This window comes from Brachyhypopomus gauderio, chromosome 4 (assembly GCF_052324685.1).
Source record: "Brachyhypopomus gauderio isolate BG-103 chromosome 4, BGAUD_0.2, whole genome shotgun sequence".
Classification (NCBI taxonomy): domain Eukaryota; kingdom Metazoa; phylum Chordata; class Actinopteri; order Gymnotiformes; family Hypopomidae; genus Brachyhypopomus; species Brachyhypopomus gauderio.
In genome coordinates this window covers 10,921,027-10,935,820 of record NC_135214.1, presented here as the reverse complement: position 1 = coordinate 10,935,820, position 14,794 = coordinate 10,921,027, and the positions used below count along the sequence as shown (strand labels likewise).

Genomic DNA, 14,794 nt, shown 5'->3' with positions numbered 1-14,794 from the left:
GAAAGGTGTGACTCCTCACATCCGTAAGTTGAGCAAAACATAAACAGTGTTGTTGACGGGGATGTAGGGACTGTCAGCCCTGCTGCTGCAGGTCACAGCTGCACCATCAGCCATGATCTCCTTAAAGAGAGAGACTGAGCCAAAGCAGCAGGTCAGTCTGCTAAAGGTCATGATTGTGTCTCTTCAGAGTCCCCTGACGGAGCTGTTGCTTTCTTCAAAATGGCGAGACCGTGACGTTATCAGGAAGAAGTTGTAAGTGTTTTTCAGAGACCATGCAGGGCCTGTCTTGTGTTTTTCACTTAGTTGACTGACGTATCCCATGTAATAGTCAGAGTATTCAAAGAAACATCTTATTAGCAAGGAACACACAATCTGGTCATGCGTAGTTTGGAAAAGTCTCCAACATTAAATGTTAAAAGAAAAGACACTTTTAATCAAAGTTTATGACCAAAAACTTGAGAACCCTTCACACTCTTATAGCAGTGTAAACATGTCATAGGCTATGAAAACACAGACCCCAAGCATTCCAAGTACCAAGTACCGACAAGCATTCTGTAAGCAACGCTGTAATCCCCATGCTCCTGGTAATTCGATCCCTTTCCTGGCAATGAAGGTCTCTTAATTAGTTTTCATAAAAGGCAGTTAAAGGCAGTTAAAGGCAGTGCTCTTATCAAAGTAAAGGCCTATCAGCTCCCTTTGATTAGCAAGACTGATGCAAATGAAAATGTTATTTAGGGGTTGTTGCAATGTATGATGGTTATTCGGAACATTCACTTCACTTATATAATTTCAGTCATTCTGCCTTTTCACATCATAGATCTTCAGATTACCGCAATGCTGTCTTTGTGGCTGTACTAGATATGACGTTTGAAGAACTCCTCTTTTGAAAAACAGTTAACACTCATTACGGCCACATGTTCTGTACAATATGGCTTGTGTGCCTAAGCTCTCAGCTTCAATGACAGTGAAGGACCCACTGACCATATAGGACACTGGTACTGATGAATTGGCATTAATAATCTGAGATGTGGATTATTCTGGTTTCCAGCTTGTCTTCAGAAAGTTATTTCAGGGTGAACATCCCATAACTTTCAGTCAGCAGTATGGTGTTCAAGGTCAGGGATAACCCAGGTCATCAGACTGTAGTCAGATGCTGGGTTGTCTAGACAGACACACAATACTAAATAGTCTGTCCAAAACACATAAAGTAATGAATGACCTTGTAATACCATCTCTCTCTCTTGCTCTCTCTCTCTTAATGTGTAAAAATATGTAGTGTCTGAATAGATCAGTGGGTTACACTTTTGACTTTACAGGAGGTTGTGGGTTTGAGTTCTGAGCGGGCATCTCCAGTGTAGCCCAGAATGTGGTCCTGGGAATGGCTAGGACGCTGCACCAGACCGGAGCAGTGCGGTCCTGCAGGAACTGAGTCATGAGTGTAGAAGCTGAACAATCAATACAAACCTAATCAGCTTCAGAATTGAAGTTGTGCATGCGCTTTACCTAATGCTGTCATTATCAGTTCCATGTCTTAATGTCACTGTTGTCAACAGGAGTCCAGGTTTAAAATTGTTTTCCAAAAATGTAATTAGCCAAAACAATGACTTTTCTTAACCACTAGTAAATAAATAATAAAGAACTCTTATCAAACGTGCTCACCTTCAGGGGGCGCTGTTATTGCCTGACCGCCTGCGTTCCCTGCAGGACCTCTGGAAAGTGGCAGAACCCATTCAGAGCTGGATTTATACGGCCCATTTCCTAGTGTAACTGCAATTAGAGCGAGGGAAATTGGCATTATTTCACTTTGAATTAGGCTAGTGTGCACGGGCAGCTGTGTGAGCTTAGCACAGCGTGTTCAGCTCTCGCACCTCTACTCTCAACCTTTTATCTTATATACACCTTAGACTAGAAACTTAAAAATAGAAAATATTTTTTGAGGATCATTTTCAGGGTGTAAATCAGCAGTGTCTCTTAACAGGTCAGTGCTCAGGATCTTGTGTTCTGTGGTCATCCTGTCTGGTCTGATTGAACACATCCACAATATTTTAGTCAAAATAATTATAAAATCATCTAGCATTACTACTACTAATTATAATAATGGTCAACAGTGATTGTTTCCTGTAAAAAAGCATCTGTTTATTATGTACGTTTGCTGCGAACGTAAAATGGACACAAATTAAGTATTATATCGCGATCGATCGATCCCCGGTGGTTGGCGCCAGAGCGAACTAGTAACTCATTGAATCATAGATGTGGATCAGAGGTAAATAAACTAGATTTTTTTCGGCGTGAGAAATCGGATGTGTGGCGTGAGAGCGTGTGAAGACGGTCAAATGCGTGTGTCTCACGCTCAATGCGTGAAAGTTGGCAACCCTGCGTAATACACACAACAGGCTGTAAGGGGCACGTTCAGGAGTGTGTAGTGTTCATCCACCTGTACTGGACACGTGTGGAGATGTGTCCTGTTGGTGGCTAAATGGACGTGGCTTTGGTTGAGGGACGTTGGTTAAATCTAAATGGTTTTACAATTTTCACATATTTACTGTGGTACTGTATGGCTGTACATTTGCACTCAAATGTTTTTGCAGCCTTCTGTGAGACCGTAAGCACTTACAAATTCAAGGGTTCTAAAGAGCTAGAATATTTTCAAATTACCTGAGATTCAAATTGATGGCAAAAATGTATGAGGTCATATTTCTGAGTAAAAAATTATTTTCTGAATGCAGCCGTATCATAATTATTAAAGCCCTATTCACTAAAATTTTTTTAATCATTTGCCAGTCTGAAAGGCTACAAAATTGTGCTAAACACAATTAAACCATTGAGAACTCTATAATTACACTTAATTTGTTTCAGCAATAGTCGATATTTATAAATGCTGCTCACAATCCTCTCCAAGCCCCGAACAGGCGGAAGTGCCCACGAGGCGCAGAGGGCAGAGTGTTACATGAGAGCAGAAAGACAACAGCTACAAGGAAACATCTCAAACACGTACAGTACCATACGTCACGTCAATAAAGTAGATACAGGAACAAACCAGCCTGCACATGGAAGACCACGTGTTGTGGGAGACATTTGGAATAGAACAGCTGAGGGAAACCAAACAAGAACCTATAAACAATCAGATCACTCTAAGATGGCTTAGTGAACACCACACGATTAACACTACTCGATATCCATTACACAAACAAAGACCTCTCTCTGTACTTCACCCTTTACCAACAAGCTCTTATAAAGGTGACTTTTGAATTTGAGTATTGAGAAGTTCCAGAGATTTATGGAGTAATGAAACTGGAACCATTTAGACCCTTGGACCAGTGGGACATCTGGTGTGGGAAAGACGAGCTTTATGACCAAGATGGATGGGATGTCTGAGGGATCTTCTGCTGCTGCGCAAACTTCACCATGTGATTGGCGTCATGGTTTACTTGAAACACCAAGCAAGTGATTCATTGTGTAAATTGAAGCTTTGTATGCATTGGAGTTTGAAATGAGACAATGATCCCAAGTGTGTGTGTGTGTGTGTGTGTGTGTGTGTGATTACGAGCGTATGAAGGGATGAAGATGCTCCACGAAATACTGACTTTGGGCATCAAATAATTCTGCACATTTGTGGAAATATTTTGCTAATAAACAGTTCACAAAAATCAGAAAATATAGGAAAAACTTCTCATTGGCTTTTTTTTTACTAAAGGTTGATCTAATAGATTTTAATTATGTCAAAAATCATTCATTTACTTCAATACACTGCCTTGAAAGGGCTGAACATTTTTCAGTGCAACTGTTGATATAGCCCAAGTGTTTGTAGTGCAAGGTCTTTAGGATAGACTCTTAACTGTAATGCTGGGTTTAGTCTATATGGTGTGGTCTTGTGTCTTTAGGATAGACTTTTAACTGTAATGCTGGGTTTAGTCTACATGGTGTGGTCTTATGTCTTTAGGATAGACTCTTAACTGTAATGCTGGGTTTAGTCTACATGGTGTGGTCTTGTGTCTTTAGGATTGGCTCTTAATGCAGGGCTGGGTTTAGTCTACATGGTGTGGTCTTGTGTTTTTAGCATTGGCTCTTAATGCAGGGCTGGGTTTAGTCTACATGGTGTTGTCTTGTGTCTTTAGGATTGGCTCTTAATGCAGGGCTGGGTTTAGTCTACATGGTGTGGTCTTGTGTCTTTAGGATTGGCTCTTAATGCAGTGCTGGGTTTAGTCTACATGGTGTGGTCTTGTGTCTTTAGTGGTGTGGTTGGCCAGCACAAGCTCTCCCACACTGACATGAGCAGAATGTCCCCTCGCGTCACCAGCCATAAGTGGTTACACAAAGACTTTCTACAGTCAGCAGTTGGGCAGTGTTGGGGGGGGGGACACCATGTGAGCTTTAATATGTATTTACAGGTCCAGGGCTTGATTAAATCCCTCATAATCAGGATAAATCGAATGGGAATTTGACATATTTAGTGGAGCCTGATTATGTGCACAAATGCCCAGCTAATAAATCCTTTAATATGTCCCAATGCCAAATGACAAAAATGCTCTGCCTTGTACAGAAGATTAAATAATGTGAATGGAGCGTCCTGTGGCTGCTGGAACAGCCTCCTCAGCCCTCCCTGCCTTACAGGCAGCCTCGTGGAGGACTCACACCACGCCTTGTTGGCAGTGCCATGGAGAAGACGAGCGCTTTCACGGCTGTGCAGGCTGCTCTGCCTTAGAGGCTGTGAATCCTGAGATTATCTTTGTGTACGAGCTGCATGCGGAAAAACGTTCAGACACCAATTTTGCTGCATCAAAACACCATTTTGTCAGCTTCTGATGTGCAATTACCTCTTTTCCTTTGACATCTCCCTCTCTCTTCCTCTTCTCTCTATCTGTTCTCTCCCTCCCCTTGCCTGTCTCTAACTCCCCCATCTCCCTCTCCACCCCCCCTCCCAACACAGAGGTCTCTGTTCTGCTCACCTGACTTTCTCTCCCTGATATGGCAACTGTCATTTAAAACAAATTTAATTTGCTGCAATTCTCCATGGTTGATTACACATTTGAAAAGGAACAATCGTACCTTGATTTCATTTCCCCAGCACTTGGTAAATGTAAAAGTCATTAAAGAGTTTAATTTGAGAAGTTGCCCTCCTTTCTAAACGCTTTCCCTCTGTATCTGTCTGTTTGCTCTCGGTTCACCACCACAGATCAGGATTTCCTCTTGTGACATTCTGTGCTGATCCTCTTTTAGGGCAGGCATTCTCAGGTCAGCTATAAAATCCCAAGTACCACCAGGTGCCCCCCCTCCCTCCAAATAATTACGTTCAAATCTTTGTCTATGATCATTGTTAGCATCATTACGTTCTATCTGTTTGTTCTATAAGCTCCATTAAGAAGAGACTCAGCTTCATTTGCTTGGCTTTTCCTTCCCTCTTTAGCTGTGACCCCAAAGCTGAACCAAGAGGAGTTGAGATGGGATTCATTGTGCTGTGATGACTGGCTAATGGTGTTTAATGAGCTGTGTTTTGGCATGGTGATGTCTTCCGGATCTTGTTTGCAGAGTGAGGTCACACCACCCGTCTGCAGCCCCTGTGGGAGAGGGCGGGTGAGCACCGTGTGTGAGTGTGTGTGAGCTGGTACCGTGGTTAATGGAGGCAGATTTGCCAGGCTCTCTGACGCCTGGCGGAGCAGATCTTTGGGAAACTGCTCCAGCTGGCCTCTGCTCACAACACGTCACCAACTTTATCTGCACCCAGGCACTGGCGGAAAAGCTTTTAATGTGTGTCTAAGATGCCAGTCATGAGCTGAAGCCACTGGGTATGTCCTGAAATGAAAGTCAAACTTCATACGCTGTAGCTTCATTGGACCAGAAAATGTGAAGCCCCCATCAGATGCTATCCTAGCCAAGACTTTTAAGTACCTACATTAGTGCTTTGGCCTGAAGTTAAACAATTTACATGAATCCCGTGGTCCTGCAGGATAAGATTTTAATATGTTGGGTTTTAACAGCGTAGTTTTTCCTGAGCTGCAGTCACATACAAGCATAGTTACTGACTAATACTGCCCTCCTTTCATTGCGATTAGAGAAAACAGCTCTTTGATGATGAGATTGGCGATGAGAATAACGACCGTTCTAGAAGCGAGTGGGCTGAATCTGCTTAGAGACGACCTCATTTCAACAGAGCGCTGCTAATGGACCACCTCCGTGTATTTAACCAGTCCCACCTCCCAGGCACCTGCAGCTGGGATCAGACAGTGGTCAGAGAGATACGACATGTTGGCTCTGGGGATTTTTTTCTCTCTGCTTGGTATTAACAGCTCACTCCACAGAGCCGTCTGGAACCCTCAGCCTCCAACTTTGAGAGTTAAACTCAGTGGCCCATAGACGGAGCTCAGTGTAGACATGCTCTGAGCCCTCTACGCCACCCTGACTCCGTCAGCTGGCATGTTGGTGCATGCTCTGAGCACTCTATGCCACCCTGACTCCATCAGTTGGCATGTTGGCGCATGCTCTGAGCTCTCTATGCCACCCTGACTCCATCAGCTGGCATGTTGGTGCATGCTCTGAGCTCTCTATGCCACCCTGACTCCGTCAGCTGGCTTGAGCAGTGAGACGGCAGCACAGACTGTATGGGAGGCAGTAACCTAGCGAGCTAAGTAGCATGGTTGTGCCAAAAACGAAGGGCTATGCCAAAGTGGCTGTTTCCTTATGTCTGAGGTCAGGGAGATAAGTGTGGCCATTTTTTGTTTCCACCACTGATGAAAATGGCCAGCCCATCAGATTTGACACAACCAGTATGTAAAAGGTGTTATAAATCTCTCCACTGCGTGACTGGCAGCAGCAGCCACTTGGCTAAGCGTGTGGTCCAGACGTACCCTGACCTCTACAACAGGTTAGCAAAGTTAAACGCTCCTCCAGGAACCTTAAGTGCTCAGTGAAATGTTCTGTTGAGAATTGAACTGTTTTTGAGAAGCTAATCGCCCCTGAGCTCGTGATCCACTTCTGTTTGTGCTTCCATCAAGCCTGTAGCCACCTACTTAACTAATACATTTCATACATTGAGCTAATTGTAAATGTTACATCACTGGTGTTCAAAATTGAGCTCTGGGTGACAGTTTAATCTCACTGGGTGAATTGTTTAATATCACTGGGTCCCGGTTTTCCCAGGACTGTCCCGGTTTTCCCGAGCTGTCCCGGTTTGTCCCGGTTTTCCTTCTTTTTAATATTCGGTCCCGGCAAAAAAAATAAATAAAATCATTCAATGTCCCGGTTTTCACTAGGTTAGTTCAAACGACTATTTAGACTGTTTCTGCACACTTTAAATCTGTCTTTTTTGTTGTTTAATTTCACTGGGTGAACTGTTAAAACTCACTGGGTGAACTGAGAACAGCTTAATCTCACTGGGTGAACTGAGAACAGCTTAATCTCACTGGGTGAATGGCTTAATCTGTGAATGGTTTTTTTACTCTTTATTTTTTTTATTAATTAGTCTATATTGTGTGGTCTTGTGTCTTTAGGATTGGCTCTTAACTGTAATGTTGGGTTTAGTCTACATGGTGTGGTCTTGTGTCTTTAGGACTGTGAATGTTCTTTTTATTACTCTTTATTTTTTAACTAAGAACTTCATCAGGCCACTGTTTCATCTGCGCTAGACAGACATGCAAAACGTGTCTATTAAGCAAAATCTTTTCTTGTTTTTCTTAGCAAAATTTCGCTTAAAAAACAATCTTTTATGATCTGAATTTCTGTGTAAAAATATTTTACACTCAGACAATGGAAGGACATTTTGTGGGTTTTAATTCCAAGTTATTGTTTGATATGAAAAATTGTAATTCCAAACATGGTATTGCTATAGAAGCCAAATTTTTGTATGACATGTCTAGCTCCAAACTCTCCACACCTCTCACTCACTCACTGGCATTTTCGTGCACTGGCATCTCTTAGAACCCACCATCCATACGGCGTGAATCATGGTGACCCAGGAGCTGTTGAGACAGCACAGTCAACACCAAGAAAGACTTAAAGAAACACTTAGGTGACATTTGAAAGGAAACATACGTTGATGAGATGCTCCTCCCCCTTTTCAGGAATGTGCCGTGTATGGTCTGGATTGCCATCTGATCCTCACAGAATGTGACAGTCCTCTCACATACGCTGTGCTTTCCCTGGACGTGGAGGTCACACTCACCTTCACCACTATACACAAATTAGAAACTTACTGAGTTCAAGTTTGACACATAGTATTCCTTTTTTTTCTTAAGTGATGAAAGATGTGAACATGTCTAATTCAATATAACCTCAAAAGAATGTCTAGGTTTAAAATTAATGAGAATAAAGCTTCACTGAAAAACTGTATTTATGTAAAGACGTGATTATTTGGACTGCTTATGTTTCGATGTGTGGTTGCTTGTCTCTGCTCTCTTTACATTCTGGATCATTGCTTTGATATAAAGTTTCCCGCCGTCACACTGCATCAGTCCTGATGCCACTGGAGTGATGTGATTATATGATGGTTCTGCTCTGAATGGTGGGAGGATGAGTTCAGGGTCTGGACTGGGTCACTGTTCAGCTGGTTCTGTGCTCCTTCTGACTAGTGTTCAATGCATTTTCATGTTTTTACTCAAACATTTCTTACATGGGTTACGGTGGTGATCTTGGGTTATGGTGGTGATCTTGGGTTACGGTGGTGATCTTGGGTTATGGTGGTGAACTTGGGTTACGGTGGTGATCTTGGGTTACGGTGATGATCTTGGGTTACGGTAGTGATCTTGGGTTACGAGATGATGATAATTTGCTTGTTATTCTGCTCATACGGCTGCCTCATGGCTCTCTGTAGTCAGGTTCTGTTGGCATGTCTGGTTTAGTGCTGATCTACCAGTCCTGCAGAACAGGGAATAAACAGGTGTGTATGGTAGTGCCCGGGACGAGTTCTCCACTCCGCTCCTGTCGAGGTAGTGTGTAGAGATGCTGATATCAGATAACCTTAATTGCCTGAATATGTTTTGGCCTGATTTGCCATGACCGGTTCAGCCCTGACAGCAGAAGCTGAGATTACTGCTCTCTGAGGTGTTTAATTTGACTGCAGACTAAGTTGGCACTCCCTTCTCTCCATTGCCGTGTGTCTGACATGGCGTCTGCCCAGTCTGCCCATGTGAGAGTTTACTCTGTGTGCAGTAATAAATTAACTGGACCACTGTGAGAACTTTCCATTTAATAAGCTATTATAAGCTACGTGATGCAATACCTATTGCAGACACTCTCAAGCTGATGCAGTCTCTCTCACACACTCACACTCTCTCCCTCTCTCTCCCTCTCTCTCTGTCTCTCTGTCTGTCTGTCTCTCTGTCTCACTGACACATACACACACACACACACACACACACACACACACACACACACACACACACACACGGCACATGAGCTCAAAAGGGAACACGTAATGAGATTTCTAGACTTATAGTCTTGTCGTGCAGTCTGTTTCACCAGTGCAAAGTTGATTTTGAAAATGATATTAGACCACCTTGAACCCAAAAAACACTACAGCTCCAGAATGATGACTGTTAATACTGCGAGGCCTTCGTCTCACCCTCCTCACTCCAGCGTCTCCCGAATCCCTCTGAACTCTCTAAAGCTCCTTTCATCCTGGCATTGTGGCTGGAATAATGAACTTCAGAATGTGTTCTCGCTGCACTCTGTGTTGTGGAGCAGATAAGTTGCCTGTTAGGCTGGTGTGTAAATATCTGGGCTGGACGAGGGTCGTTGGATGTGTCTAGCTCTGGTTCCCCATCTGCAGGTCTTCTCCTAGTATTAGCATTACACCAGCAACACTTCCATACAGAAACATGTTTATGCGGTAGTAATGCACCCACATTTCACTTTTAGTTTCAACGCATTCATCCTGGCAGTCTGTGGCCCCTGTACCCCTGAGTTCAGATAAGCGCTAAATATTTTATGCCTTCTCATAATGAACAATTATCTCGCAGTGGAATGTGAAGAGACACTAACTTGTTTTTAAAGTAATGTTTCACAATGAAAAAAATTAACCTGTGCATTAGAGAATAGATTTGCTAAGGTTAGAGCGTACAATTATGTAGCATTGCTTTAAGACTCATAAACACACTGTTCAAACCAAGCATACTAAAATCACAGAGGTGTGTTTGTTTGGTTTGTGTGTCCATGCATGTGAATGTGGATGAATGCATTCATGTACGTGTGTGTGTGTGTGTGTGTGTGTATTTGTGTACGTCTGTGTGTATTTGTGTGTATGTTCGTGTACGTCTGTGTGTATTTGTGTGAATGTTCGTGTACGTCTGTGTGTGTGTTCATGTACGTGTGTGTGTGTGTGTGTTCATGTACGTGTGTGTGTGTGTGTGTGTTCATGTACGTGTGTATGTGTGTGTGTTTGTGTGTATGTTCGTGTACGTGTGTGTGTGTGTGTGTTTTTGTGTATATGTGTGTGTGTGTGTATGTTCATGTGTATGTTCGTGGGTGTGTGTGTGTTTGTGTTTATGTTCGTGTATGTGTGTGTGTGTGTGTGTTTGTGTTTATGTTCGTGTACATGTGTGTGCGTGTGTGTGTGTTTGTGTTTGTGTGTGTGTGTGTATGTTCGTGTATATGTTCGTGTGTGTGTGTATGTTTGTGTACGTGTATGTACGTGTGTGTGTGTGTGTGTGTGTGTGTGTGCGCACGCGTGCCGCTCCCCAGACACGAGCCCTGGCGTGACATGCGGACCCTGCTGGCTCTGGTTTCTCGCCTTGTTTCAGTGATGACGTATGTTGAGCTTTGACTCTGGTAATAACACACAGCGCTACGGGTTTTTCCCTCTGTAATTCCACCTGATGGAGGGTAATGGCACTGAGAGTGTCCATCAGCTCCCAGCCAGGGTTATCTGTACCGGTCCTGTCTGCCTGCCTGCCCCATTACCAGCTCGCCTGTCATCATTATCGCCGCCATGGAGACGGAGGGGCGGTCCAAACGTGCCCGCCACGGTGAATTATGCCGGCCCGCTGGTGTGAGCCCAGACAAGCTCCCCCTCCAGCTCCACACCGACGATGTCATCGGAAGCAGAGAGTGCAAGGGTGAGGGGGGGGGGGGTGAGGATGGAGGCTTGTTTGTGCATGCAGAGAGAAATCAACACATCCTCTATGAGGGGAAGTGAAAGAAAGAGGGAGGGGCATAGAAGGAGAGAGAGGGGGAGATGGAGAGAGGGAGAGGGGGATGGTGAGGTGAGATGGGAGGGAGAGATGAGAGTAGAGGGAGAGAAAAAATGGGGAGATGGGAAAATTCTCAACGGATATAGAAGTGTGTGTGTGTGTGTGTGTGTGTGTGTGTGTGTGTGTGTGTGTGTGTGATTACAGATATGGGAGTGTGGGTGTGTACATGTGTGTGTACATATGCGTGTGTGTGATTTAGCTCTGCTGAAGGCTACATCCAGGCTTGTTGGCTATCAGAGGGGTTCATAGGCTGGACCTCCACCCTACAGCCGCTGATCCTCACCTGCTCCCTGCCATTGCAGACATGGAGAGGAGAACACCATCTGGGCTACAGCGGACCTGCTCCAACTGCAGACCTCCGTCAGGCTGCACGTCTGCGTGGGCTGTGGGCCATATGGTCCCCACATGTATGTGCGTGTACTGGATTAGTGAGGGTGCTATTCTGTGGTTTACTGGTTAAAAGACAAGGACAGGCTGTAAAGAGCAGCATTACAACCACTGCACTGACTGGTGATAATATTGTGATCTCAGCTTATTAGGATAAGTGAGGTTTTGGTATTGGTGAAGAATTCAACATGACAATAAAACTCTTTAATCTTGAATTTGTATACACACACACACACACACACACACACACACACACACACACACACACACACACACACACACACACACACACACACACACATTTAGATAGATATAGCTGTTCTCCAGCAGGATGAAGTGCCAAGATGTTGGCAGAACGTTGCAGGTTCTGTTGGCCAGTACGTTAAATGCATATGAATTATTAAAACAGTTGTTTAGGCTTAAAGCCACTGCAGGAAAAACAAAGATTACAGCACAGTGTCTCATTTCCCCCAGTGGCACTGCGGTGCGTGTAATCTCATCTTACTGAGCCCGATTTGTTTCCTGGTTCCTGCCATGCATGTAGAAAGTGGAGGCTGTGTGCAGGTGGACGGCTGGGTGAGGTGGGTGAGGGTTTGAGGGACGCCCCCCCCTCCTCCCCTCCTCCCCTCCTCCTCCTCCTACCCCTCCTCCTCCTCCTCCTACCCCTCCTCCTCCTCTCACTCCGCCTGTGAGAGTTGTGTGCGATTCCCGCTGCTCCGGCTCCGAGCGTCGCTGTGGTCTCCACGCCTGCGCCTGCTCACTCTGCTGGTCTCCCGGAGAGGACTGGCGGACCGGACCGTCACGCTCGGTGATCCAAGTTTGGCGCTTTGTCAGGTGTGGGCTACATGTTGGAAGAGATCAGTGTGGATGAAGTCTGTCGAATCAAACATTGTCTAGAACTCTTCTGGGGGGAAAAAATTACTGGTTCATATTTTAGGAAACTGCCCATCAGAGTTTGACACTGATTATGTCCACACCATATACACAGTGAGGAGATTCACCTCCATTAGCCAAATACTGAAGATGCTGTCCACTGATGCGAACACAACTGTTCCTAGGTCAGTTACATGATCAACACTGACACTGTTGGACTTCACTTTAAGTCATTAGTGCATGCCGACTGGACTTCAGCTGTTAACTTTCTTAATGTGCCCACGCAGGGAGACAGCAAAGCTGTTTTATTAAACAGAGTCGTGATGCAGAAAACACACCGCTTCATATCCTATCTTAAATATTTCTAAAAGCACAGATGTAATGGAATTATTTTGCAATTATCTTAATCCAATAATATGAAAGAAGTAATTTAGTGAGTCATTTGCATTCAAAATGCCTGGTCTGTCTTGCATGTGTGCTCAACACTGGATGTCTTTTTGTGTCTCTACCCCCAGGACTTATGGGTAAACAGCACTTCGGTCCAGAACGGAGCATTAGTGTGTATCAGAGCAGCAAAGCAACATTTTAAACAGGAGGCATGACAACAGCAGGATGGTCTTCCTGTGCCCCGCCCCCCTCTCCCTCCATGAACCACTGGTAGAACTGAGGAAGGGGAACCTGAGTTGGACATGACCTCCAACCTGACCTCCAACATGACCTCCAACATGACCACCAACATGACCTCCAACATGACCTCCAACATGACCTCCAACATGACCTCCAACATGACCACCAACATGACCTCCAACATGACCACCAACATGACCTCCAACATGACCTCCAACATGACCTCCAACATGACCTCCAACATGACTTCCAAGGTGCTCCTAATGAAACGTCTGGTGAGAGTACAGTTAATGCCTCATGCATATTAGTGTTTGTTTATTGCTTTGCAGTGTTAATTTGATTCTGTTTGTTATCTCTCAAGCTTTCCCCCATTATTGAGAGGAGAAGAATATTATCGTTCATGGGGGTTGATGGAGTTTCCTGCGGTATCGAACGTGCGAGTGCAAACCAATTTTCTTTCTTTGAAATCTTCGAAACATTAATCTACAAAATAAACTTCTAATGAATATCATCAATGAATGTCTGAAATACCATTCTTGGTACCCAGACTAACTCCAATGACAATGACTGAAATGGCTGGATAAATGTCTGTCTGCAGGGGTGACGGTGGGGGGGGATGGGACTCAGCCTGCTGTCTCGCATGTTGACTGGATTTGTCTGGTTTACCTGTGCTCAATAAGATTAAGTGCTATCTCATCATCTGTATGATTGCACTGAAATGTCAGACTGCTTTAAATCTATATAATGGAGGCGGTACTGTGAGGGAGCAGCATGTGTTTAGCGCTCCGAGGATGAGCGGAGGGACCTTTCGGCTCCCAGACGCCACTCATTTCCTATGAATGCAGTGGTTTTACCTCCACCTCCCCCTCCATACAGAAAGCACTCCATCTCTGCCCATGGGCGGCGCACCCCGTGCTTGTGTGGAGTGTCTTCTTCTTTGCATCTGTTTCCCAATAAAAGGCCAAGCGGTGTCCAGACCTGACGGTCACCTTGACGCGTGTTTACAGAGAGAGACTGGGGTGGGCTGCCTCCACCTTTCAGTAATGTGTGTTATTTACAGCTCCAGCCTGCTGGAACCCTGATGCAGTGCTTGGTCTCTGTCTGGTCTCTCCTGTGAGTGATGTCCAGTATCTGTCTGGTCTCTTCTGTCAGTGATGTCCAGTCTCTGTCTGGTCTCTCCTGTGAGTGATGTCTAGTCTCTGTCTGGTCTCTCCTGTGAGTGATGTCCAGTATCTGTCTGGTCTCTCCTATGAGTCATGTCCAGTCTCTCTGGTCTCTCCTGTGAGTTATGTCTAGTCTCTGTCTAGTCTTTCCTGTGAGTGATGTCTAGTCTCTGTCTGGTCTCTTCTGTGAGTGATGTCTAGTATCTGTCTGGCCTCTCCTGTGAGTGATGTCCAGTATCTGTCTGGTCTCTTCTGTCAGTGATGTTCAGTCTCTGTCTGGTCTCTTCTGTGAGTGATGTCTAGTCTCTCTCTGGTCTCTCCTGTGAGTTATGTCTGGTCTCTCCTGTGAGTTATGTCTAGTCTCTGTCTAGTCTTTGCTGTGAGTGATGTCTGGTCTCTTCTGTGAGTGATGTCCAGTCTCTGTCTGGCCTCTCCTGTGAGAGATGTCCAGTCTTTGTCTGGTCTCTCCTGTGAGTGATGTCTAGTCTCTGTCTGGTCTCTCCTGTGAGTCATGTCTAGTCTCTCTCTGGTCTCTCCTGTGAGTCATGTCCAGTATCTGTCTGG

General features: G+C 44.8%; 1 long non-coding RNA gene across 2 annotated transcripts in view; it reads left to right on the top strand.

Annotated features, from left to right (window-relative positions):
- LOC143511594 (uncharacterized) overlaps positions 1-13,592 on the top strand; it is a 37,255-nt gene extending 23,663 nt beyond the window's left edge. Inside the window, exons 1-3 of one of the 2 annotated variants that reach the window (XR_013130181.1) lie at positions 1,930-1,978; positions 12,956-13,342; positions 13,429-13,590. This is a non-coding gene — a long non-coding RNA (uncharacterized LOC143511594). Of the gene's footprint in view, positions 1-1,929; positions 1,979-12,955; positions 13,343-13,428 lie in introns of those variants that run through there. The other variant, XR_013130182.1, reaches the window with a different exon arrangement.
- Positions 13,593-14,794: the final 1,202 nt, after the last annotated feature.